At 41.2% G+C, this 25,988-nt stretch overlaps 1 protein-coding gene across 8 annotated transcripts in view; it reads right to left on the bottom strand.

The window, feature by feature from the left end:
* The window catches only part of MBNL2 (muscleblind like splicing regulator 2), a 106,431-nt gene extending 96,254 nt beyond the window's left edge, over positions 1-10,177 (bottom strand). For 5 of the 8 annotated variants that reach the window (XM_085057423.1, XM_085057419.1, XM_085057421.1 and 2 more), the window contains exon 1: positions 10,023-10,177. The gene's annotated coding sequence lies outside the window, so the exon portion shown is untranslated. The remainder of the gene's footprint in view (positions 1-10,022) is intronic. The other 3 variants (XM_085057427.1, XM_085057430.1, XM_085057433.1) reach the window with 2 other exon arrangements.
* Positions 10,178-25,988: the final 15,811 nt, after the last annotated feature.

Genomic DNA, 25,988 nt, shown 5'->3' on the forward strand with positions numbered 1-25,988 from the left:
CCTTTATCTTGGGCAAGATTTGTCCTCCAAGAAGTTCCTAAATGACCAAAAAGTAATACTTCATATGAGAGATGTATTCCAAGTAAGTGTTCAGCATGTAAACCTAGTATTTTTAAAATACATGAAGATTCAGTTATCAGCCTCAAATGTACTTGAAATCCTGCATATAATTCAAGCAACAGCTCCAAATAACACATCTTCCAACCAGTGATGTAATGAAAGCTCTTTACTTATCCTTTAAATCAAAAGCTCTATTTTATTACTCCATTATAAACCCAAAGGGAAAAAATGCCACTGAAACTAAGCTACATTTTGAATTTTTCCATCTTCAATTAGCACAGAAATAATTCAACTTGTTCTTCCTAGTTCATTAAAATTACCCTCTTGTTTTTGCACACTACTGCAATACAGGTATAAAACAACCCATCATTTACAGGTGATGCTGCCTCTCATTTCCCTACTAGCTGCCTCTTAACAGCCTGAGTCTGTAGGGCAGATGCTCAGGGGCATGAAGCAAAATCAGCAAGCAATCTTCACTGTAAGCAGAGAAAATAAGCTCCAGGAAACTTCACAGAAGATGAAAGCCAATTGGATAATTTTTGTTTTTTCAAATCAGTGAGAGTAGCATTCAATCCCTCAGCCTTTTACAGCAATTAATAACCCATACATGTAAGAGCAGAGGACTCCATATAATTAAAAAAGCATTACTTTGGCAAGAAGAGAGGGCCTGGAGTATGTAAGTACAGGGTTTTATTTCGTTCTGTGAAGTATGGATGACAGGTAGGAGAAAGCTATGCCAAGTGAACTGTTGGCAAGCAACTAGTCTTTTGGTTAACAGGCAGCTCTGTTTTGGGAAGTCTACGAGTTTGTGTTCACTTAGGCAAGCTTTTCTTTAAACATCAGACTTAGACGCATTCAGCCATGAGTTTTGCACCAAATTTCCATTTGCACCTCAAAAGAGGTTGCTTTGTTTCAGCTTGTTCTCTGATTACTGTGAAGTGTCAGGAACACTTTGTTGTATAATGCTTTTAAACATTACATGTGGATCTTTGCCTAATTACTCTGCCACATAATACTATATACATGAACATGAACCTTCATTTTTCCCAAATGTCATGTAACAGAAACCAAGAAATAAGTAGCTGTATATACAAAGAAAAACAAGAATTGTTTTCACACAGAAAAAATAAGCAAACAAGTATGAGTAATGCAGGGCAAGAAACAAGGTCCTCTAGCAGAAGCACTGAGTGGGATAAAATGGCATCCAAAAGCATGACCTCTGAAAAACAGCATGTTTCAAGTAGCACATGTCAATATTTAATCCCACCACCAGAAAAATGAAGTTAATTGCAGAAGGAATGCCTCAAAAATCAAAATGCATACAGGACTTCATTCACCGGAGATCCAAAGATGGAACAGAGTTTATTTGTAGGGAAATGTCTGTAAGGGGATAGCATACAGCTTTCTAAAACAGCTACTTCACCTATTCTGTATTTTTCTCCGACTCTCCTCTTCCTTTCTCTCTCTCAAAAAAAAAGGTGTTCTAAATTGACAAAAACATTCATTTGGCTGCTCCCCCTCATATAAGCTCTAAAAATGATAAAATATAACCACTAATACATATTAGTAATGCCAAAATAAGATTAGAAGATATCTTGCCTGCTACCTTTGGCTTACTTACAGGTAGTACTATTAAGCAAAGGGGACCACAGAGAAAAAGCACAAGATAAAGATTACACCAATCTTTTGCTGTGGGATACATAGTCTTATGAATTTAAGATTGCAAGTTAAATTTCACTGCAGACCACCTACCCTCTTGGCAATTGTAAGGCCACCTCACCCCCTGAAGCTATCTTCAGCATACCCACAAGGAGGAGTTTGCCTGTTTGGGCAGTATTGTATTAACCATCAAAGAGCTCTCCCCCTTCCTTCAGGAACAGGTGAGACCAAAAGAAATCTGTTGAGAAAAATATTCTGCTGGTCCTCAGGTCATAAATACTTAAGTTAACAATAATAATCTCAGTGTAGTACACTGAAGCATTACCGTATGAACTACAAAAGCTGTATTGAGGACATGAAAGTAAATTTACCACCAAATATCCCACAGTAGCTGGTCAGCTCAGTCCAAAGTTGTCAAAAAAATTCTTCACTTGAGAAAGGCAGGGGGAATTCTTCTAGAAACTTGATTGTAAGAAACACATAGTCCAGCTTCTGACTCAAAAGAAAACTATTACCAAGAACAGATTGGGTCAGTAAGGCTTTGCCTTGCTGAGTCCTGAGAAGCTCAGAGGGCAGACACTTGCTTCTCTGGATGACCTGCTGGTGTGTTGCACTACTCTCCTAGTAACACGATTTTTCCAACATCCAACCTGAATCTCCAGAGAAACAATTGGTTGTCACTGTCCCTTGGTGCCACCTGACACTACTAAGTAGCGCTTGGTCCTGTTATTTTCGTAATTATCCTCCGGTAGCTGTAACAGCTTCTGGATTGTCCCTTGCCTAATTTTCATCCAAACAAATAAGCACAGCTCCCTCAGCCTAGATCTCTATTCATAAAACTAACTCTTTACTGGAACTAGACATGGCAATGGGACTTCATCTGAGCTAGAAGTACTGCCTTGACAAAAGGCCTTGACCAAGCGTTCAATTCACACTGGATGAACTGGAGAGACTTCTAGTTTTCTCTTCCCTTTACTACTGGCAGTATATACACAGGACTATCACTCAGATGTTTTGCATTTGCTTCTTTTGATTCCTCTTTGTACTGCTGACTGAAGGGATATGTTAAAAGCTCTGCATCCTGTACTGAAATATCCACAGAATTTCAGACCTGTCTATTTCAGTACTCTCAGCTATTTTGCATATTGAATGAACTTCTGTTTTACAAAGATACCTATGATCAAGCCACCTAACAACAAAAAACAAAGTTACCAGTGCTTACTTTCTATACCAGTTCTTTATAGGTCCTTCAATAACCCCAAAATTTTGTAGCTGCTTCCAATTACGGCCATCTCCAAAGATTTCTTTTTGAGACAATGTAACTTCAAGAGTACCAGCAGCTTAAAAAAATTCTAACCTTTATGGATATCCCATTCATTCTGCTCCTTTTTTCAGTCTATTATGCAGAAATCAACAAATAACTAAGAACCCACTGACAAAATCTTGCTGGAGTAAGCAAAGTGGAACTACAGCAGTCTCAATTATTCCTCCTGTTTAGAAAATCATCACAATCCTAAAACCCTTCTGAACAGTTCTGCACTAATGAAATTTTTCCCATCCCTGTTTGTTTCAGCAGCACACTCTACCAGGAACACAGCAGCAGCAGGGACCAGCTCTAGCAGGTTTGGAACCACTCATACCACGTAAAAAAAACCACTTCAATCATCTTTGATATTTGTAAAGATGAATGATGTAAGCTACCTACAAAGCAGGAACAGTGCTGTAGTAATCCTCCTGTCAGTCCTAGGGCCATCACAATTCAGATGACCAAACTCTTCTGCTGCTTTGTGAGTGAGGAGTATTGAGATCCACTCAGCTCTGGCCTCCAGTTATTGCCACACCATTAGTCAAGTGGCCTCTTTACAACTCAGGAAGGGACAGATTTTTCTTCTCCCTTCCTCTAATTCACAACAGCAAGGATAGCTTATTAAAAAAAAAAAAAAAAAAGACTGCCTGAAGCCACCAACACCATCTCCTCCTGATGGAATGTGCCTTAATCCTAACATTATCCTGCCCTCATCCTTCCTGTCCATACTCACCATGGCTCCCACAGTAGGCATACCCAGGTCCAACCATTCCCAGGATTCAACAGCTTGTGCCTCCAAGACAAATCACATGCCACTCCTGTGGGACCCAGCAATCCAAATGATATAGCCCACTTCATCTGCCAGGGTATAAACTGGACAGGGTTTTCCAAGGAATTAGAGGGAAAGAACCAGAGAAATCAGATATTTTCTAGTAGCTGCAAGTAGCAGCAGAAATACACTCCACCACAAACAGGAAGCAAAGAGCACAAAGTATTATGAAATTAAGTGAATGAATTGAGTAATGTAAGACCTACCTCTAACTGCCAACAGGCAATGCACAATCCCGACAGTGAAATACATTATATACATTGCATCACCCAAAGCTCTCTAGATGAGATATAAATCCCATGTCCTTTTTCCCTGCTCCTCACAATACAGTCCAAGACAAGCAGACATCGAGAAGCACTTTGTTCACCTGTTCCGATAATGTGAAATCTAAGGTGCTTACATAAAGCACTTCTATTAGATTTCATTAACCTGAAAAGCCAAAGCCAACTTTATTCATTCACTAAAAGATTACAACTAACAAACAGCTTTAGGAAGGCTAGCATTAGTATCTTGCAGTGGAAGGTAGAAAAGTGTCCCAGAATTACCAATCTTAAGCACTTCAGCAGATACTTTGACAAGGTTGAACATGATGAGATCCCCAAATCGCATCACCTTGTGTTTTTTAAGAAAAGCCAGTTTCCTCATAGTCCTCTTGGCACCTTCACATATCACACCTGGTCTAACCTGCAAATCTGATCATATTTTTGATCTAACACTTGACAGAGAAGTTGAACGTTATGGATTTCACAACACTCCTGCAATTTTGGAAAGAGCATCACCTCATTCAGGCAAGTGAAAGCATGGCCAGCTTCCCAGGAACCAGAGAAAGCCTCAGCAGAGCAAGGACCGAGAAACTCCAAAATCTTTCAGAGTTCATAAAGAGCAAAAGGACAAGGGCCTGAGGGCTTAGGGACATCAGCAATGGTCAAAAACCACAGTTAACTCCTGACAACCACTGCTTCAGTAACATACACAAAAATCACCTTGTTGTTATCAATATCTCACCATACATACAGGACAAATTCCCAAACGGAGAATGGCAAATAAATATTGAAATAACTAGTGTATCAAAGCCTATGCCAAGACTTTCCATGCTCAAGGCCTATGACATCCATACAGACATACTGCACAGCAAGGAAATACTCCACTTTGTGAAAACCTTGTGCACACTTGGAAAGCCCTCTCAGGAAACAAAACTGGGCCTCACCCATATCCACCAACAGCCAGCTTACACAGTTCAAGTTGAGCACATTTAGACATCAATGCACCTTAAAACACGGCACCTTTTTTTCTCTGAGAGTTGTGAATGCAACCATACTCCTTCAAGTCTGAAATCATTAACAAAATACTCAGAAGTCTTCTTCCTCCTTGAAAATGTAACAGTCGTATCATCGCTGAAGAAACTTATTGTGGATATACTGTGCTGAGCAAGCACTGGTTAGTGCCAAATCTCCCATTCCTGAAAAAGATAAGTAACAAAGCCAACTATTGGCTCATTTCAATAAGCCTAACGTTACAGACCAGGGACATCAAACTAAAGAAAGGACATGGATCTTCCCATACTCCAAATTATCTCTTTTCAGAGGAGGTATGAGCTGATATATACTCAACCTCGCAGACCTTCTTTTAGGTACCACCAGGCAGGAAATATTTGCGTCTCACTGGGGGGATACCTCAAAAGGGCCCACATAAATATTATGACTAGTTTGGGTCCTTCCTGGATAAACTAGGGACAATGAAGAAACAGGCAGCAGTGAGAAACTGCTTTCCCATCACTTGCTACTTCCCCTGTAGAGACCTACAAAGTCCAATTCCCTATACACTACTTTCTAACATCAATGTCAAACCACCAGGTGAATTAGCCAGCAACAGTCTCAAATTTGTCCAATGTAAAGACACAACAGACCTATTTAACCTTCACCACAAACAACTGCAGCACCATCCAAACAAGTTTGAATAGCTGCAGTTAAGCCTAAATCTGGAATTCAGTGGTGAGCAGAGGAAAAAACTGTCAAGAGTTTGCAGTCACAGACAGACCCTAGGTTTGTTGCTTTAAGATACATGATCCAAGCTGGTCATAGGTCAGAAGTATTTCTGGACTTTACACTGACATTATACTTTCATACTGAAACACTACTCAATAACAGCATTGCTGTCTCAGCTCTATCTAGGCAAAGAGTCATCTGTGTCCCCAGTGCACTGTAGGCAGCCAACAAAGCCTTCCAATCTAGGAAATGTGATTACTCCAGAATGTGTTACGTCCTTTCCCAGTTACACAGTGTCGTACCATCATCCTCCCATCTTCCAGGCTGCATCCTCACTGTGCTCAAACACCTACGTGCTATCTTACAGTTCCCTGTGGCCCCAGTCCTGGGCAGCAACAGGCCTACCTTGGGCTCCGCAGAGAAACAGCCCCGACAGTCATCACTGCCATCAGTCACCCAACATGAACTCAACATGTCGGCATGCAGCTCCAAGGCAAGATAAACTGTTGAGTTCTTCAGCACTTTAAGCTTTTTGAAGAGGTCTACTCTTTCTTCATACCTGTGGTTGATTGAGCCATATGTTTTTATTGAGAAGTTAGTTGAGTGTTTTGATGCTGTGTTTCTCTAAAGCCCTAAATCAATTGATTGTGTCAAACCCAGTTACCACAAATAATCCAACCACAATGATCAAGACAGCAAAATGCACAGGGAACGTATCAGCAGTAGAAAAGAAAGATATTGTTTTTGTTTTTAAAGGTTTATTCACGAGAAATGAGTGACTTGAAACTGAAAAGCATTTTTTATTAACACTCTGCCTTGACTTTCACTTCAATGACATTTTAATGAACACTTTCTAAGCAGCTCTACTTGCAAATGAACGTGGGAGAATACTGAAGAAAGGTAATGGGAGGGGAAAATATAATCCATCAGTCATTTTATTTTTTGGATGCCTCTGAGAAAATAAATAATAATTCATCAGGGGAAAAGTGATCCAGCAAAGATTCGATTGTTAAAAGGCATCTGGAAAGGAATAATAAGTAGACTGGAAGAGTCTGAATTATGATAGAGGGATATGAAGAAAGATACAGTGTGATCTGGAAGCCAATTAGGTGACTTTGTAATTCTTCAAAGATGAAGGGAGCGTGTTCACATCTGTCCGGACTACTTCAGCCACAGAAAGCTCACAAAAAACTGACAGGAAAAAAAAAAAATTATAGAAGAGCAGTAAATATGATTGTAGGACTGGCTGGAGCCATGAGAAGTGAGATTTCTACCCTCGTAACTCACAGCATGAAAATACATTCTTTGATAAAAAGTTTAATGTCGTTCATAGTTCTTTATTTCTATTTTTATTGCCAGATTCAACCAAATTCAGAAACCTTCAAGTAAAACTACAGTAAGACCTGTGAGGACCTATTAAAAGGGGAGGAGGGAGTGAAGGCAGTATAAACAAGCGAACCGTTCATTCACCTATCATGGCATGAGTTTCAGCGAGAACATGCCAAATCTAAATAAATTAGGCTATAAAATTCTATTTGGCAGCATAAGGAGTAAAATAATCATTCAGTGTTGCTGAGATCCAAGAGCTGCCCAGAGGATGCAAAAAATCTAACACCATCAGGCAGCAGTGGGAATATCAACTTAATACACTTTTTCTTTCTTCCTGGCATACATCAGGACAAAAACTTAACAGACCCTTTTCCACTGTCCTGTAACCAAGCTTTCAACTCAAGGAAAAGCAAGACTAAGAAAGTTCCCCAAATGGCACTCACATTCCACCAGCAGCAGAATTCATGTAGCACCTTTGCTATGACAGGTATACCACAGTTTAAGAATCCCTAGGTTAGGAGAAAAAAGCAATCTGTTTAGTACTGCACACTACAATTCTAGACACTCTGCAACCAGCAGAGAAACTGCAGAGCATCTGGAGTATAAGAGATGAAAATTTCACCCACCAAGTGTTAGCAGCAAGTAGACTTTATTTTTAATCTTCTTATGACAACTGTTATTCTGTAAAAGCCAAATTTAAGAAAATGATGCTCAAATGAAGATTTCAGCATCACAATCCCAAACATACCAATTCCAAAGATTTGAGATTCTGGCAGGTTTGCTGTTGACTAAACCCAGGCCATTTCTTCAGAAAGAGGACCATAAATTATAGGGGGGAAAGTATGTTGAAGTGACACATGTCATGTCATCCACCCACCTATTGTGCACGATGCAAATAGGTAGCACTCCTGTGGTCACTGCAGGGATACCACAACAAAACAGCCCAGCTCTTCAGCTGCAGGAAAACAAGCACTCACCTGCAGGTTACCTTGCATGGACAGACAGACAGACCCTTACACTGCACAAATCACCAGGATGGCCCACTGCTGTTCCGAATTTCACTGACATGTAGATGAGGCATAGCATATGTCAGCAACCATGGCAAGTGCCAAAGACTGGCGTGCCCCAACTGGGAGCTCCAGCCTGTGGCAGAAGTTCTGTTTCTATGATCTCCAATGAGCAACACCAGCTGGCACCCCCCCACCACCTTATCACTGCACAGAGAAACCGCAGGGCTCTACCCAGGGCTTCATGCACCCTCTAAAAGCATGAGGTTGCCTCTGCACAAAAGGGCCTTGTCCACAGTGGGAAAAATTACATCCCTTCCAGCAGCAGTATCAACTGTACTGGATGAATGCAAACAGTATTAGTGCCAAAGCTACAAATTGACATAATTGATGCTGGAGCAACTTTTTTTTATTTTACTTTAAACATACTCAGAAACCGTATGAAAGACGCTTTCCACTAGTTCTTGAGAGTAACTTTAGAGCTTTTCCCAGAAGAGTTGAAATATGTATTTGGCCCTAGAGCTTACCACAGGTACCTTTTTCATTTGCAGAGTGTGGTATGTGCGCACACGAAGGGAAAATAGAGGACAGATGGCTAAATCTATGCATATTTACCAAGGTACGAATACCACATTAAAATCATAAGCAGTAGGCCAAGTCACATGTTTAAAATTAATTACACTTCCGCTACTACCTACAAGTCCACACTGCTTAAAAAATCTACAAGTCTGAACAAGATACGTCAGTGTGACACGATCACTTAAGTATATTAATCCCACATGGATATCCTCTGCAGCTGAATTAAAGGCACACAAGTTATTCCCTGCTACTGTTCAAATACATATTCAGCCACATTATTGCTATTTCCCTCCCAGCAGAAATGCAAATATGCCCAAAAGAAACAGAAAACAAAACATCTGGAAACAGAAGCCTATGGGCAATGTTCTCACAGTTCAAAAAATACGTGTACATATTCTGCATATATGTAGATAAATATATATATGTACGTACAAGGAATAAATATATACAGGGTTTCCACACAAAACCAGTAGTAAGAAAAACATTTAATTTCGGACAGTTTTTTCCCCTCTGTCACACTCACCTTCACGGGTGGCAGTCCCGTGTGGTGTCCCCCCTACAGGGAACCTGCCCAGCGCTATTCCCCGCTGGCTGCAGCGAGCCCCCGGCGCAGGGATGAAGCGGGCGGGCATGGAGCGGGGAGGGAGGGTTTGGAGGAAGCCGCTGGGGCGGCCACGGCCCCACGGGGCCCTTTCCCTTCCAGAAGTAACACAAAGTTATGACTCCCGCTCGCCGCTCTCCCCGCTCGCACGCCGTGCCAAATGCTGAGTTAACAAAACCATAAATCACCGCTGAACCAGACGCGACGGCCCGGCAGCAGCGCCCGCCGCCTCCCGCCCCGTCCCACGCCGCGGCGGCTGCCCCAGGGAAGCGGAGGGGAGGCGAGCGGCGGGGGCAGCGGGCACCCGAACCGGCGCGGGGCTCGGGCCGCCTTCCCGCGCCCTTGGCGGAGGCAGCGGCAGGGACCGCGGGTCCAGGTGCGGCGGGACGGGCAGCGGCGGCGGCTCCCCGAGCAGGGAGGCGCCGCGGGCCGCCGCGGCCACCAGGCTCCTCCGGGGCCGGCGGCACCGCTGCCGCGACTCCTCCCGGAGCGCCGGCCGGGCCGAAGTCCCGCCGCCGCCGCGCACCCGCCGCTTCCCCGTTCGGCCCGGCCCCGCGGCGAGGGGACGCGGGCTGTCTCCGCACCGTGGCCCCGCAGCCGCCCCGGAGCGGGGGTGGGCTGGCGGCGGCGCGGGGGGAACCGGCGGCGGCGCGGGCGGCTGCCTTACCTCGGAGCGGAGCGCGGAGCGGGAGGACACTCGCTTCTCCCAGCCGGGCGGAGGCGGCTCCGCGCAGCGGCGGCTTGTCACCTCTCCCGCCGCGACCGCGACGGCGGCGGCTCCTCGCGTAGGGGCGGTCCGGCCCCTCCCTGCCGGGGCCGAGCGCCGCTCGCACCGCCCCGGGGCCGGGCCCGCCCGCCGCAGCCCGCGCCGTCCGGCCGCCGCCGGGGCCGGGGAAGGGGCAGCGGCAGCGCAGGAGACGCGGCTCTCGCGGGGAGCGTGCTGGCCCGCGGTGGTTCGCCTCAAGCCCGGCCAGCCTCGGGGACGGGACCGAGCGTTTCTTCCGCAAAACAACGGGGGCAGCGGCGGGCGGGCGGTGCTGCAGAGCGGCCAAAATCCTGGGTTTGCGTCGTGTTTTTCGGCTTCCTTTTGACTGCCGGAGCTATGGCGTGTCACCGGTACCGTGGACGATTTTCTGGAGAAAACAAACGCTTGGCTTGGCTCCCAGGGTTCATTCTTCCCGCATTTTGAGCCGAATTCGTGAGCAGTGTCTGTTCCCGTGTGGTGTCGTTCACCGCCAGAAAGGGCTCCCTTCCCCTCTCCCGCAGCAGCCGGCGCAGGCCCCCGGTACCTCTCTGCCCCCGTTCTCCCAGAGGCCGCTGGCCCTGGAACAAGGGTTGGCACCTTTCCCTAAAAAACATGGAATATTCCCCATCCAGAAAGAGGGGCAGCTGCAAGGATTCCCGGTTTGCCTGCAGCCCATCAAACTGTGCTTGTGCTCTTGCACCAGGTGAAGCTCAAGGTGGGGTGCAGCGGAGCTGTCGGAGCAATGCCGACTCTGGCCGTGTGTCCCCAGCGACCCCTGGCCCCCCAGGATCCCAGCGAGCCCCTGCTCTGCGGGCTGGGAGGGCTGAAGCCTCCTCTGACAAACCCCGCAATTCATTTCCAGGCAGCTCAGGTCCCTGAACAGGCTCTCCAGAAAGCCAGGCAACATCCAGGCGTGAGGCCACAGCTGCCCTATCCTCAATGGATCTTAACTGCTGCAGCATCCCAATGTAAGGTGGCGGAGCAGGAAATAAATCAGAAAGCAGCTTGCACTTCAATTTCAGCTAAATTCCTTTAGACTGTCCCTGTGGTCTTTCACAAGGATCAGTAACTGAACTACTGCTGAAAAATATGTTACATTTCGAGAAAGAAAGTGACCCTTTCAACTTGGCCACATCCTTTTGGTGTTAGGAGGCTGAAAAAAAGAGACAAAAAGTATTTTTTTTAAGTAATAAGCAGAGTGACAAATTAATATTTTCAGGCTAATTGGAAACCAGTTCTAACCAGTCTGTTCAAGGCGACCCAGTAGTTAAATGTGTTTGAATATACCAAATGAACAAAACTATGATAATATTGTTCTGCTTTGAAAAGGAAATAGAATAAATGCAATAAACACAAAGCCCAGCCAGAGCCTAGCTGAGGATGTAAGGTACAGTAAGCACCATCTCCTGGTTTGTAGGAGGAGACAATGGCTTTGAAAATCGTGAAAGAATCATTTAAAAATCTGCTGCTGCTCCAGTGTAACCCACTGCTGATTATAGTAGCCCCTAGGTGACCAGAAGCAGCATCAGTTACATCTCTATCCATTCCTTCCCTCCTTTTGTATGATTTTGATCTTGGTGAATGGCAGTTTTGTGAAGGAAAATAAATGAGATTGTAACTTTCTTTTCCCCCGGCACACTGTTTTTAAATCTCCATTAAATGAGAGAAAGCAGAACTAAAGAAGTTGTTAAATATGCAAAAAGCCTCGACCGGATGCTCTATCAATAAGAGTTTAGTGCACAGCTGATACCAGAAAACGCAGGATCTCCTGAGGCCTTCTATTATGCATCTACTCACAGAAACAGTATTAGATCTATTTCAGGCCAAATCCAACATGGGTTTTTACCCCACTTTTAAAAACCACCCATGAGGTTCCTGTTCTCTTCAGGCAACTTGATGTGCCCATTGACTGGCTTTGAGCAAGCCCCTCTTTCTGCAAATTAGCCTGATTAAATTTTGTCTTTCTCTCTTGACTGTGGAGGTGACTGATGTTATCCTATTTATGACAATCTTTTACATATACATCTAAAGCTATAATGAGTTATATTTTCCCTTCAGATTTTACTTTTTGATCAAATTGCCACATTTTCTCAAACTTGTATAATTCCTGTTGCTCTTCTGCAGTCATTTGAATGTAGCATCCACAATGGGACACCATAGACCAGCCAAGCCTCAGCAGCAATGAAGAAAGTAGAATAATTAATGGTGACTTACATATAGAATTTTTACCAATAAATCCCTCAGTGTGATTTGTTCTTGTTGCAATGGCAACTTCATGCTGACTCATTGGGTAGTGGGTCAGTGCCAAGAGCACCCTTTCTTCACCAGCTATTCCATGTATGAATTTCATGTCTTCCTAAAGTGCCTAGCTAGCACTTGCCCTCATCTTGTTCATTTTGCATACCAAATTGAGAGTATTTTTTAGTAGCAATAGTTTATCAATGTGCATTCTGAAGTGGCTTATTGATTTTACAGCATGGATCATTAATTTTGCATTTTTCTTTAAAAAATAATTTCTCAATCAGTTTAATGAGGCTTAGTCAATATTATCCTACTTGGAAAGGTGCAGCCTAGAAAACTGATCAGGAAACAAGACAAAGTTAAATACCCTTAACTCTTTAATATTTGCAGAGATTTTTTTTTTGTCTGATTTGCATTATTAGTTTTTACTATAAATGTACCACAGCAACGAAAGGGGGTTTTACCATTTAAACAAGATCTTTGACTAGAGCTATTAATATTTTATAAAATTAAAAAATTATATTTAGAAATTTTGCTGAATTTTGCTGAAAGTTGACAACTTATCTGTCAAATCTTTTAACAGAACATGACATCCCTATTTCTAGTCTCTGTCCTTGCCTTCTCTGCTGCACCACCTGTACCTCAGGGGCTTGTCCTGAAGCCACCCTCTAGCCATGTCCCCTGCCTGGAGTGCAGGAGTGTCCTACGAGCTAATCCACAGAAAGTGCCAGCACACGCCCATTTTCCACCAGCAGCCATCCCCCGCCCAGTGGTGCCCTCATGTGTCTCCACACGTGAATTTCAAACATGGGATTCTAGGAATTTTGTTCAACTTTTATGGGGCACTAGAAACCTGGCATATGCAATCTCGAAGCTGTACAGCGCCTTTCTCTCTAGTCTAAAATTGGTTTGGGAATTTCCTACAAGGGAAAATGTACGGAGTGAAATAACTTGAGCCCATACTGGCGTAATCTGGGCTTTTATTTGGATTATAATGGCTACCAAGAAAACCCAACAGTCTGTTTCAGATCATGACAAAGTCCTAAATTCAGATATGAATTCTCTTTACCCCTTTATTTTCAAGGCTACCAGTAAAAAGAAACTTTACAAATTACTGGTTTTAATATCTATATATTCATGTACTGTGGGAAGGGAAAGTTGGCATGGTTTCACTGACATTATGCCTGTCTTCACAAGTTAAGATTAATTTGCTGATTCAAAGGCTGTCAAGCCAGTTCAAGCCTATCTCATTTTTTTAAAGAATAGAAAAATTCAGCTGAGTATCAAGTCTTCCTGTATGTGGGCACCTATATCTGTACATACAGCACTCATTAGGATTCATAGCCAGGGCCATAACCCATTCATTTCTCTAGGTGTTTTTTTTTTAATTGTAAGGAGAAAACCTGAACTCGTGCAAGGTAATTGCACAAATATTTTACTATTAAATGCTGGAGCATAAGATTTCCACAAAAAATTCACTCAAAGTTTGTGCAAGGCCATCATCCAAGGAAGCAAAGTCTGCAAGCTGCTGAGTCTGCACAAGTTTTGCAATGTCTTTTTTCACATATGCAACATTAAATTTGCTCATATGACAACTGTAGCATCTGCCCCATCTGTTCAGGATGCTCTTGGGAAATAACATTTTAGATACATTCACGATACATTTATTAGGAAGTTTTGCAGACTTTCATTATTTCAGTACTCAAGGCCATATTGCATCAATAGATTACAGATACCATGTGCCATGTGCTATTACATTTTCTCGAGGCACAGCCACAGAGAGCCAGCCCAATGACATTGTTCTCATCTTCAGCAATCACAGCAGAAGCTATCTTAGCCCACAGCAGACTGAGCTTTGTGTGCTTTACTCAAAGAAATGGAGAAACTGAGGTTGACCAAAGGCCTGGTAGGGGCTGGTTTCTTCTTTATCTGTAGTGGTGCCATATCACAAGATGATCCTAAGAGAAAACCGATGTCCTGTTCTTCATAGGAAGATGGAATACCCCTGACTTGGAAGCAAATTATTTCCCATTTATAGATTTATTGAATTCTTTGGCACTTCATTCACTGTGTGAAAAAGCTGTAGCAGACCAGCATCTGAGAAGAAAGATTCTCCATATGATTTCAGAAAATGAGTGCATCCCACCAATATTCCAGCTCATTTCTGGTGTGTCAGGGTAACCCTCTACCCACAAAGTACAACTGGACTTTTCTGCATCAGAGAGGAGTCTTTCCATACTGTGACAGCCAACCAGCTGAAGCCCAGACATACAAGATTTTAATACATTCATTGCCTTAATGAAGAGCTGTAAGTGTAATGAACATGGTCAGGGCAATACAGTGCTCATGCCCTCCAGCAGGACTGCAGAGCAACATCTCCATACTACCTACATGTGATCCTTCTCTGACCCTGTGGTCAAGTGACACTTTGTGTTGCATGTGCATGGTTAACCTGTCTTCACCCCTTCAAACTGGTCACATTTGCGCTGCCTGTTGTGCAGTTATTACCTGATCTTTGGACATGGTGGTGTGAATTGGCATGCTCAGTACTGTCTGAAAGTGTGCCATGCAATGATACCATGTGTAGGGTAGTCATTAAACAGTATGGACCAAAGCAAAGTGCCAGTGCTGAGCCTGTACTCTTGCCTTGTGCGCTTTACTTCTATATACGTAACATTATGGAGTTTTCTGACCCCGAATTTCCTACTCTATACATACAGCTAATGTTGCTAGATCCCATGCATAATTCATTGTATTTGGCCTTTTTAATTTGAATTTTTTTTTATTGTGTCTCTCAATGAGATGATTCAGACCCACTGGCAAAAGCAGTACATGCTTTGCTATATCTATTATCATCTGCAAACTTTGCCATAATATTTTATGTTGTCTAGATCATTGATAAAGGTATTAAGCACAAAACAAGTTTCTGGGGGGAAAAACCTCATTACAATAACTTCTTTTGTTTATGTGTTTTCATTAACAATAACATCTGGAGATCAAACGGCGAGTCAGTTTTTAATCTGTGTAATGTTAATTTCATATAATGGAAGTTCTTTTAAATCAAAGTGTTATTGCAGTATTGACTGGGAAGCTTTGAAGGAATCAATGGCTGTTATGTGAACACAGTTGTCTGTAGCACTTGGAATGACACAGTTTTCAAAACAAAGGAGGAAACAGACACACACTCTGCAGCAAAAGAACTATAGTAACTACTTGCTTGGATGCTGTGTTGACAGATCATAATTATATTTTAACCTCTAATTTTTGCTAACAAGATCCAAAATTAGCAATCTCTTTGCTATGGTTAAGAATAACATCATTAGTTATTCAACAAGTCCTTTCAAGCTTTTCAAAACTGATGCAACTTTGACAATAGACCTCTGGAATTACCCATGACCTAGGGAAATGCCTTATTAGCAGCTGAAGACAGGTACTTGTCTAACTCTGTTAGGACTGGAGTTTAATTTGAGCAGAACCTGGCCTGTTTGCTTTCTTTCAGGTGATTTTATCCTCCCTCTTTCTCACCTGGATACATAATCCCTTTGTTCCAAATAGCAGAAATCTGTTGTACTGTTTACCTACAGTATTTCATGTATATTTGAAGTAGGATTCTTCTTTGCTTTTCCCCCTAAAATTTATGTCAAGTGCCCTTTTACTGTGTTTAATCTGGTTGCCTGCTAGTACTCCATCTAGTCACTTTTTCTTTTCTTGCTACTTTTAATCCTTGTCATTAATTATTTTGTTTCCCCACCTGAGTCTTTACAAATTGATTTTCTATTTTCTCATTTCCTTGTTTAATTTTTTAACCAGGGTGGCTTTCTGCCCAGTAAAAGCTTTACATGCTAATGAAATCCTGTCGATCTACATATCCAGCTGGCTATCTTTGAACGACTGGCAGTTTCTCTTAACGCTTTCTACTTCAAAGCTGTGTTCTCTGTCCTTTATGCTGACAATTAGTCTAAGCTTTGGGTAATTAGGTCCTTTAGAGTTTCATGGATGAATATGGGTGCTACCATTACGTGTTTAGGCAAATGGAGTATAATCAGATTCTAATGAGAAATACGTAAACAACAGGGTAATTTTTAGAGTAACAATTAACTATTCTTTGTCAAGAGAAGGTCTTATAATGAGTCATTCCCTTTGGGAAAAGGCATACTGCATTAAGAAGCTTTAAAAAGAAATAATCCTTCTCCTTGAAGTTCATCACTTTTTTGTTCTTTTTTTATTTTTTTTAATCCTCATGCAAACTATCCAGCAAACCTTCCCTGGTTTGAATTAACCAATTATATTTCTTTCCCATCTTGATGCTTTATATGTAGATCATAAGCTTTAACATAAAACATATTGTCATTTGGTAAGATCCAAATGTTTTGACAACTTGTATATAGGAGAACATATTTTGGGTGTGTTTTACCCTATAGGCTTTTAAGGCCAATAGAGACGACAGCAATAATCCAACCAGGCCTGCATTAAAATAGGACTGACACCCAGGCCACATTCCCCTAAACTCAAGCACCAGAGATCAGATTTAGTCCTACTGCCATGACATTATCTAAAACAGGGCAGAAGTTAATGGAGAAGTTGTATTTTTAAAATAACATTATTTTTATTTTTTACAAAACTCCATTGTGTATGTTTCACCACATGTCTTTTTAGAATACCATTTTTGTACTTCAGTGTAACCAAACCATGTAACTCTGTAAAGTGACAGCTCACATATTTTTAAATATTGTTAGTCCTTGCCAGAAAAGTTTTCTTAGACCCATTTGAAAGGTTGCTAAAGTTCATACTTTACAGTTTCACCTACATCTATTTAATAATTTACAGAGTGGAAATTGCAACACTGAATTCTGTTTCAACAAAGCACTTAACTTTAAGGATTTGTTTATCGCTATTTCTCAGACCACTTAAGTATATCTTGAAGTTCCACTGGAGCCTTGGTATGTTTAAATGGTTTCCTGAATAGAGATGAATTTAAGAAGACGTTTGTTTTCTGGGGCTTTTGTAGGGTTTGTTTTTTTGGGGTTTTATTCTGAAATAGGGATTTTTTTCTGCAATTTAGTGTAAATTTTCAGCACTTCTCCTATAAATGACAAATAATGACAGTCATTAATTTTTTATTTTAAAATTATCCAGGAAAAATCTGCAAATATTTTCATAATTTATCATTTTCACTAGAGAATGAAGGCAGATATCCAGTGCCTTATAAACTATAGCAATTTTTTAAAATGTGCAAATGACTCTTATAGGGATATGCTCAATGAATACTTAACAGATCCCTAGAGCTACTGGCACAACTTCACACCAGTTATGTCAGAATTTTATACCTAAACAGTACTGCTGCAGATGCATAAATTTTAAATAATTAATTTCCTTCTCCATGCAATGCATTGACAAGCGCAGGTGCACTCCTAGCTACCTGAGCCTCAGTTATGGTGTGAAAAAACAGATGAGAGTTTCTGGAAGCAAAAAGCTACAAAACCAACATAATCATAGAATTATACAATCATTTAGGTTTCACAGAAACCTTTAAGATCCTCAAGTCCACCTGTTAATGCAACACTTCCAAATCCACCATTAAACTATGTACCTGAGCTTCCTGTCTACTGTCTTTTAAATGCCTTCAGGAATGATGACTCAACCATTCCCATGGGCAGCCAGTTCCAATTCCAGTGCTTGATTACCCTTTCCATGAAGGGATTTTTCCTAATGTCCAATCTAAGCCTCCCCTGGTGTGTCTTGAGGCCATTTTGTCTTGTCCTGTTGCTGGTTGCCTGGGAGAAGAGACTGATCCCACCTGGCTACAACCTTATTTCAGGCAGTTGTAGAGAGTGATTAAGGTCTCCCCTGAGCCTCCTCTTCTCCAGGTTAAACAGCCCCAGCTCCTTCAGGCACTCCTCACAGGACTTGTGCTCTAGACCCTTCCCCAGCTCCATTGCCCTTCTCTGGACTCACCCCAGCTCCTCAGTGTCTTTTTTGTAGTGAGGGGTCCAGAACTGGACAGAGGATTCAAGGTGTGGCTTCACCAGTACTGAGTACTGAGGGACAATCACTGCACCTGTTCCAGTCATGAGCAGCTGTTTTTTCCAGCACAATGCTGTGGGAAGCAGTGTCAAAAGCTTTACTAGAGTACAGGCAAACAACATCCGCAGCCTTTCCCTCACCCGCTAGATTGATCACCTTGTCATGGAAGGAGATCAGGTTGCTAAGGCAGGACCTACCCTTCATGAACCAGTGCCGGCTGGGCCTCATCCCTTGGCTTGGCCTCATCCCTTGGCTACCCCACATGCGCAGCTTGTTTCACATGGCACTCAGGATGATATGCTCCATGACCTACCCCAAGATCCAGGTCATACTGGCAGGTCTGTGGTTCCCTGGCTCCTCCTTCCAATCCTTCTTGCAGCTGGGTGTCATACTGGCTAGCCTGCAGTCAGCTGGGAGCTCTCCAGTCAGCCAGGACTGATGATATAGGATGGGAAGTGGCTCAGTGAACGCTTCTGCCAATTCCCTCAATACCCTGGGATTTATCTCATCATGGCCCGTACACTTGTGTGTCTCTAAGTAGTATAGCATGCCACTGGCCATTCTACCTTGGATTATAGGGGCTTCATTCTGCTCCCCATCTTCCAGCTCAGAGGGCTGGGTGACCAGAGAACAACTGGTCTTACTATTAAAGATTTAGGCAAAGATGGCATTAAGTACCTCAGGCTTTTCCTCATCGTTAGTCACTATGTTTCCCTTCATATCCAATAAAGAATGAAGATTCTCCTTAGCCCTCCTTATGTTGCTAATGCATTTTTAGAAGCATTTTTTATTATCTTTTATGGCAGTAACCAGATTAAGTTCTAGTTGAGCTCTAGGTCTTCTAATTTTCTGCCCTGCATAACCTCATGACCTCACTTAATAAAGTAAGTAATGTAAATTCTGACATGAAAAATGAGTGCTGAAAACAAGAGGCAGCTAACCCATTTAAATGTTTTAAACCATTAAAATGAAATAAAAGAGTAAAATGATTAAAAAAAAAAAAAGAAAAAAAAAGAAAGAGTAGAATTTTCCCAACTGAAATGAAGCAGGTTCACAGTCAGGTGATTCTGAGTACCATCTGAATCAGATAGTAGAAATTTATCTCTGCAATCAGAGAGAAAACATTTGTAGAGACCAGTCAGGAGCTGCAGATGAGACAATCATGTTGGGTGACCCTGGCAGAACATGGAACTGGATCTATGCAACCTACCAGAAGAGTTTTTATTTCCAAATCAATAGAGCAATACAAAGTGAAGCAGCAGATGGGAAAGTGGGAAAGTGATACATATTTTCACATCTACATAATTCACCACAAATGCACAATTCATATAAATGCTTTCATGTGGATGAATTCAACACTGCACTGTGAAGAAGCAATGCATCTGTGGGTTAACTTATAGTGTCTGTCAGTGAACAGGGAAATCTTGTACTTGACTTCACATCTTGTACTGGTGTTACATATGGAATAAAAATCAGATTTGGCAGCATCCTATTTCTAATCATGATTTGGCTAGTCTGAACAAAATTTACTGGTACAAACAATGCTTTAAGTATGTTGAAGGTACGCCTTTACACTTAATTGTCCTTCTATACGTTGTTTTACAAATCTGAAGAGCGTTTTATCTTTGGCTCTTCTCTCATACAATTTGTTGAGTGTCCTTCTATTTTTTTTTTAACCAACATAATGCAAAAGAACTTAAAAGTGGAAGTCCTTTACTTACCCAGGTTAGAATTTTGTTTATGCTAAAATCTTAAATAGAGCCTCATTGGAAAACAAAACCAGAACCAACTTAAAAAAATGCAGCTGTGAAACTTGTTTCTCCTGGAAGCATTATGGAAACATGGTACTTCACCAGGGAAAGTTCAGTTGTGGTTTGTGATGCTTGACTAAATTATCTTAGATACTATATAAATATAAATATGCAATATGAATTCATTAGACTTAATCTTATGGATAAATCAGCCATCTGTAAAGGAAGGTTTATTTTGTAAAGCAACATATCTTAAGGGAGCTAGGTAGGGTTGAAATTATATAATAATATTTCTGTAAGTTCTTGGATTTAAAATTGAATTGCAAATCCAGTTGCAGCTAAAAATTGCAAACATATGAATTCCTAGGTAATAAGAAAGGTCTTCAGGACTTAGCCCTTCTAATTGTGTTGTTTTACCTACCATTAGTAAATGTACCATTGTTGTGGCATTTGAGTTCTCTGCAACACAAATTCAATCCAGTGCAACAATAATAAAAAGTAATAGTGGCACCACAGGAAAAATGAGTCAGGCAAAATGGATATGAAATCACTGGATAATAAAAGAATGCACTGTGTATAAACTGAGGGGGTTGTTACAGAACTATTTCTGTTACTGATCTTTCTAATAAATTTGGAAAACAGAGGATTATGCAGAATTCCTTACTTGGTAGAAATCTGAGCTTTGGGCTTTATTTTCTCATTGCCAAAAACAAGAGCTAGGAGATTTTTTACTCCCAAGGAAAAGTACCACAGTCTTTTTAAATACTCAATATCATCTTTTTGCGACATGATCAATACTGCACAGCATTTTGCCTCCTCAAAGTGCAAAGTAAGTGTTATGAATTCAATATAATGCTAGACTGAAGTTTAATAGGCTAAGGGTTATATTCATTTAAGAGAATGCTATGAAGTCAGAAATTACATGGAAGTAAATCTTCTTGTTTGTGTGATTGATTACAACTATCTCTGTTCTCTTCTAAGACTTCTATGCCCGCCTACATGGGTCCTGTCTATTTTAATAAGGACTAACATCAGACCTATACCATCTGATTTCTTTTGTACTTTCCATGCCTGAACCATTGTAGAGTTTGTACAAAATTCCTACCAATAACAAACAACACGAACAAAGTCTCATGCCTTAGTAATATGCACTTAACTTTTTTCTTTGTATTGAATATAAATGAAAAGATTGTTTGTCACACCACCCTTTGTTTCCTGTCTTTTAATATGGATGTATATCTCTATAATAAAGGATTTCCCTATTGGCTCCCATTGACTCTGCAATAAATACAACAAATATTAGTGGTAAATATTACTGGTTTGCTATCTTAGGTATAAATTTCCTGAGATGGTGCCTCACATGTCAGGAAGAAAAGGCAGCAATGGCACATCTTCCCTTAGGACAAGACAAAAAGGCTGCCTGGATCATCGTCAAACAGCCTTGGCACACACACCACAGGTATATATTCTCAGTGCATCAGGCTTCCTGGGCTCAGGAGAAGTCTAAGCAAAAGGAGTCTAACCTTATTTCTAGGCCCCGCAAAGAATTTTTAGCAAGCTAGCAAGCAATATACTAATCCAGAGCCAAAGTGCATGGATATAGTGATGGGTTTGAGAAAGCATGTATTCTCCAGGAGGAAGGGGAATCTGAGTTACAGAGGCTATGGAAATAAAAGAGTTTTGTCCAGATCCCTGTACATGCTGGGCTGACTTAAGTATATAAACTGGACTTGTTCCTTTCCTGTATCTGAAGAATGCTATCCCAGTAGGTAGATGAGACAAAAAATGTATATATTGTTTGCTAAAATAAATTATTTCTAAGCCTAATTTTACTCAATTTGCTAATAATTTTCAGCTTTCTTTCAGAAGGCATTTTTCTCATTCCTGTTATGATTACTGTGACAACGAGAGGTTCACCTGGGAGATGCAGAACCATCTGATTCCAGTCAAAGGAAGTCAAAAGTATCTACTTTCTACATCACAAAATAGGCTATCTATGTGGTTCTTTGGGAATTTCTTGGTCTGCTGTATTTTTCATTCCAGCACTTGAGATCAGAATTTTATGTCCCTTATTCCTTATAGCAGTCTGCACAAGATCATCAATGCCATTTTATCTGTGTATTTAAATCTCCACTTAAGATACTTTCCCTGGTGATATTTTTAATAATGTTGAAAGCAGCACCCACTCTTACAGATAATGCTGAAGACCCTCACATGCAGTTTGCAGCTGTGTACTAGCACTGCAGTGTTTCCAGAAGATCCTTCAACATTCGGCACATACATGCACACGCACACACACATAGAGAGTCTGATTCATATTCTCAATCCTTTAGGATGATGGGGTTTTTTTGACAAACAGAGAAGTGGATGTTTACAACAATTTCAGGTTCCCAGAGAGACTTGTAAATTAAGCCTGTTGTACAAGTTCTTATTTCTCATCAGACAGATCCAGAAAAAAAAACAACAGAGAAAGGGAGAGATCTGGGCACAACATTTTATTACGCTGGAACTCCTTACAAGAGGAATGGTGATACCACAGTCTTCTTCAAATTGTTTTCTGGAGCATATGAAATGGCAATGAGCAGTGACTGATATTAGGCTTGCATTATTTACAACCTTTTAAAAGGCAGATTTAAATTATTCTTTTAGTTACTATGGTAATCTAGGAGACCTTTACAGCCTCCAGCTTTCTGAGTAAGGAGTGAACTGTTGCTTCAAAACACTTTCAATATTGCTACAGAAGATTATTTATGGTGCTTTTTTTTTTAAATCTTTCCCATTTATATTTGTTTGGTTGGTAACACATTAGATTGCTCTCATCTGGAGTGATGACTTCAACGTAATAATTCTGGCACCAGACCTGTAGCCAGCATGGGTTAAAGACTTTTTTCCTCCTGTATTAGGATGTAAATCTAGAATTGCTTCATGTCAGCCATAAAAGCACTCCTGATTAATAAAATATGAGCCAAAAATTTGGAATTTATTTTATTGTAATGTTATATAGACTTTTTCTTCCTTTTTTCCTGTTTTTTAAAAAGTCTTCATTGAAAGATTTGCATGGGAGGGAGGATTTGTTACCCTCACAGATATGCTTTTTATGTTGAAACTTATGAAAAATGTTTACAACTACTACCTTTGAACTTCACTGGATAGTACTAAAAATTGGTAAACTGATTTAAAATATTATTCTATTACTCAACTTTCACACAACCTGTATGCAAATATATAATTTATTTATTTTAAAAAAGAAATGGCATAACTATGAAAGGTGAGAGATTGGGAGAGCTGTAAGATCTTAACTCAGAGGGAAGGTGCGATGCCGAGTATTTTGGTACTGCAGGTTTGTGTATGTTGTCTCACCATTCTGCCCACACCTCAAATGAAAGCATCAGTGGGATAGAGAAGGCCTTTCCTGTCTCTATGTTTCTCCTCCTGCTTACTATCCAGACACCCGAGTTACTTGTTAGGTCTGGTGAAAGTGGGTTGGAGTTTGATGATACACCCATCAGTCTTCAGGGAAATCAGCCTGACATCACCTCCATCAGGAAATGGTCATTCCAGTGATAATAGCTTTCAGACATTACTGACTTGGATTTGATTTGAATCACAGGTAAAAGGATTAGCTTGAAACTTGTTTTCTAGTTGATTCTTTCTTGTTTGGATGTCAGTGGATATAATTTGCATTCCTTTCATACTAGGCATAAGTCTCAGTGTTGATTAGAAATTATGGTTTCAATTAAAACATATGCTTTTACATTTTATGCTGTTGCATTTTCCCCAGGTTTTTAAAGGCAGCGGCTGCTAAGCATTTAAGGAACTTGAGTGGTTTTTGCATTCAAATCACTTTCTTTGTCCAACTCCTCTATATACCACATGGAAAAACTCACAAAAGTATAACATAACTTACAAGTTTGTGTAAACAGTCATGTTGCAGTGGTAGCCACAATTTCAGGACTTCTAACAGCTCGACTTGCTTCCCTGGAATTTAAATCCATTACCTGTGCAGCATCATAATGTAAGTAAAATTCATTTTGATACAACTCCCGTTATTTTCCAGAGGAAGCCATTGAAATATAACTTTTGGATTTTTCCACCTCATTATGGACCATTCTTCAATTTCAAGCTACTCTTACATGCTCTTTCAAGAGAAAGCATATGAAATGACACCAGATTTTGACACCAGATTTTGTACATAAATTGTACGCATCTTGTTGATCAGAAGGAAATGTTGAACAAGTGAGCAAATATAATTAATTAGGCTGTGTCTACACTGAGATTTTGGCTTGAACCCTTAAAGCAATTTTGAGTCAAATTCCCCAGCTGGTCATACTGGCTGCACATTGTTGCATAAAAGGAATGGGGCTTATGTATACAAACTTTATTTCCTTCAGAGAAACTAAATCCCAAGCCCCACACCAGGTGCTCCCCAAATGTGCTCCATCCCCAAGTGGGATCCAAGCCACAATGCCCAAACCTAACATCAGACAGTTTCTAACCACATGTGCACCGGAGACATTCCGTCCAGAGCACCCCATTAGACCTACTCTAAGTCAAAGCTTCAGACCACATTTATTGAAGGTGTAGGAGGCTCAGCATCTAACAGCAGATCTATTGATCCTCTCCTAATGCACCACAGTGCTGGCTGATATGCACATGGTCTCTGTTCTCTCAGCATGTGTAGGCCTGGTGCAGCCAGGAGAGGGGATGTCTCTGCATGCCTCTGCAGCCATTGTGCAAGTGTGCTGAGACACTTGCTGTGGCTGACTGAACCACAGCTATTTTGGATGTGCTGATCATTGCTCTAGCACTGCTACAGGGCTCCTGTGTGCTCAGCGTGCAGGCCAGCTCTTGCCTGCCCACCAAAGCCTGCCCACCCATGCTCAGGGCACTGCTCCGCATGTGCTGGATGTGATTCTGCACGGAGCTTCCTTAAGAGCAGGAAGATCACCCAAAGATGCCGCTCCCAGGCTCGGAGCCTGTTCCTTTGCCCCTCGGAGGAATGTTCTGATGATGGCATGCAAAATTATACAACGCTATCAGATTTCAGCCAAATCGGACCATAGGTCACGTACAACACAGAGATGTCTGGAAAACAGATGCTCCTCATAGCTTTGGTTATCTAAATGTATGTGGTTGATTGCCTTTTTCACGTTAATGACTAGAAATCGTGGGAAGCCTTCAGATAGGAGACTAAAATAAACACGACTGCAGTGGGTCCAAGAGGTCCGAAGATGTTTTGCAAACACATTTAAAAATGCAACAGCTCTGAAACTACAGTGACTACATGACAAAAAGATTTGTCTCTGTCAATATGCATAATGTGCTCCTTATTGTTGTTGATGAGATATTCAGAATAAAATTCTGAGGCTTATTTTTAAGCCTATTTGTGGATTACTTCCAGCAAGTCAGTTTTACAAAACAATCCTAACAAAAAGCACACGGTGTAGCTCTTTATAGCAATATATTTCCTATTCCTCTTTTTTTATAGCTACTTTATAGTCCGCCCATCTTATCACATAAAAAGAAAAATGCTTGCATTACTGAGAACTGACTTTCATATGAAATGGCATAACTCAATACTTTTCCGCTAGGTAGAAAAATTAATCCTCCCTTATTAAAATGAATAACTGTTTTCATTATTCTCTTTGTCGACCAAAGAAAAGATGAACAAAATTCAAACATATGTTCAGCATTTCAGCTAAAAATCTACAAGTGTATTTGAAAAAAAAAACCAAACTTCAAACAGGGCCCGAGGACAGTTTCTCTCTTGTGACACAAGTTTGAAGGACACTTGCCAGACACTTACACACCCACTTCCTCTACCAGAAAAACTTTTAGTAACCAGAAATTTCAGTTCAAGCATACATTTAAG

This window comes from Lichenostomus cassidix, chromosome 1 (genome assembly GCF_008360975.1).
Source record: "Lichenostomus cassidix isolate B80296 chromosome 1, HeHo_3.0, whole genome shotgun sequence".
Taxonomy (NCBI): Eukaryota; Metazoa; Chordata; class Aves; order Passeriformes; family Meliphagidae; genus Lichenostomus; species Lichenostomus cassidix.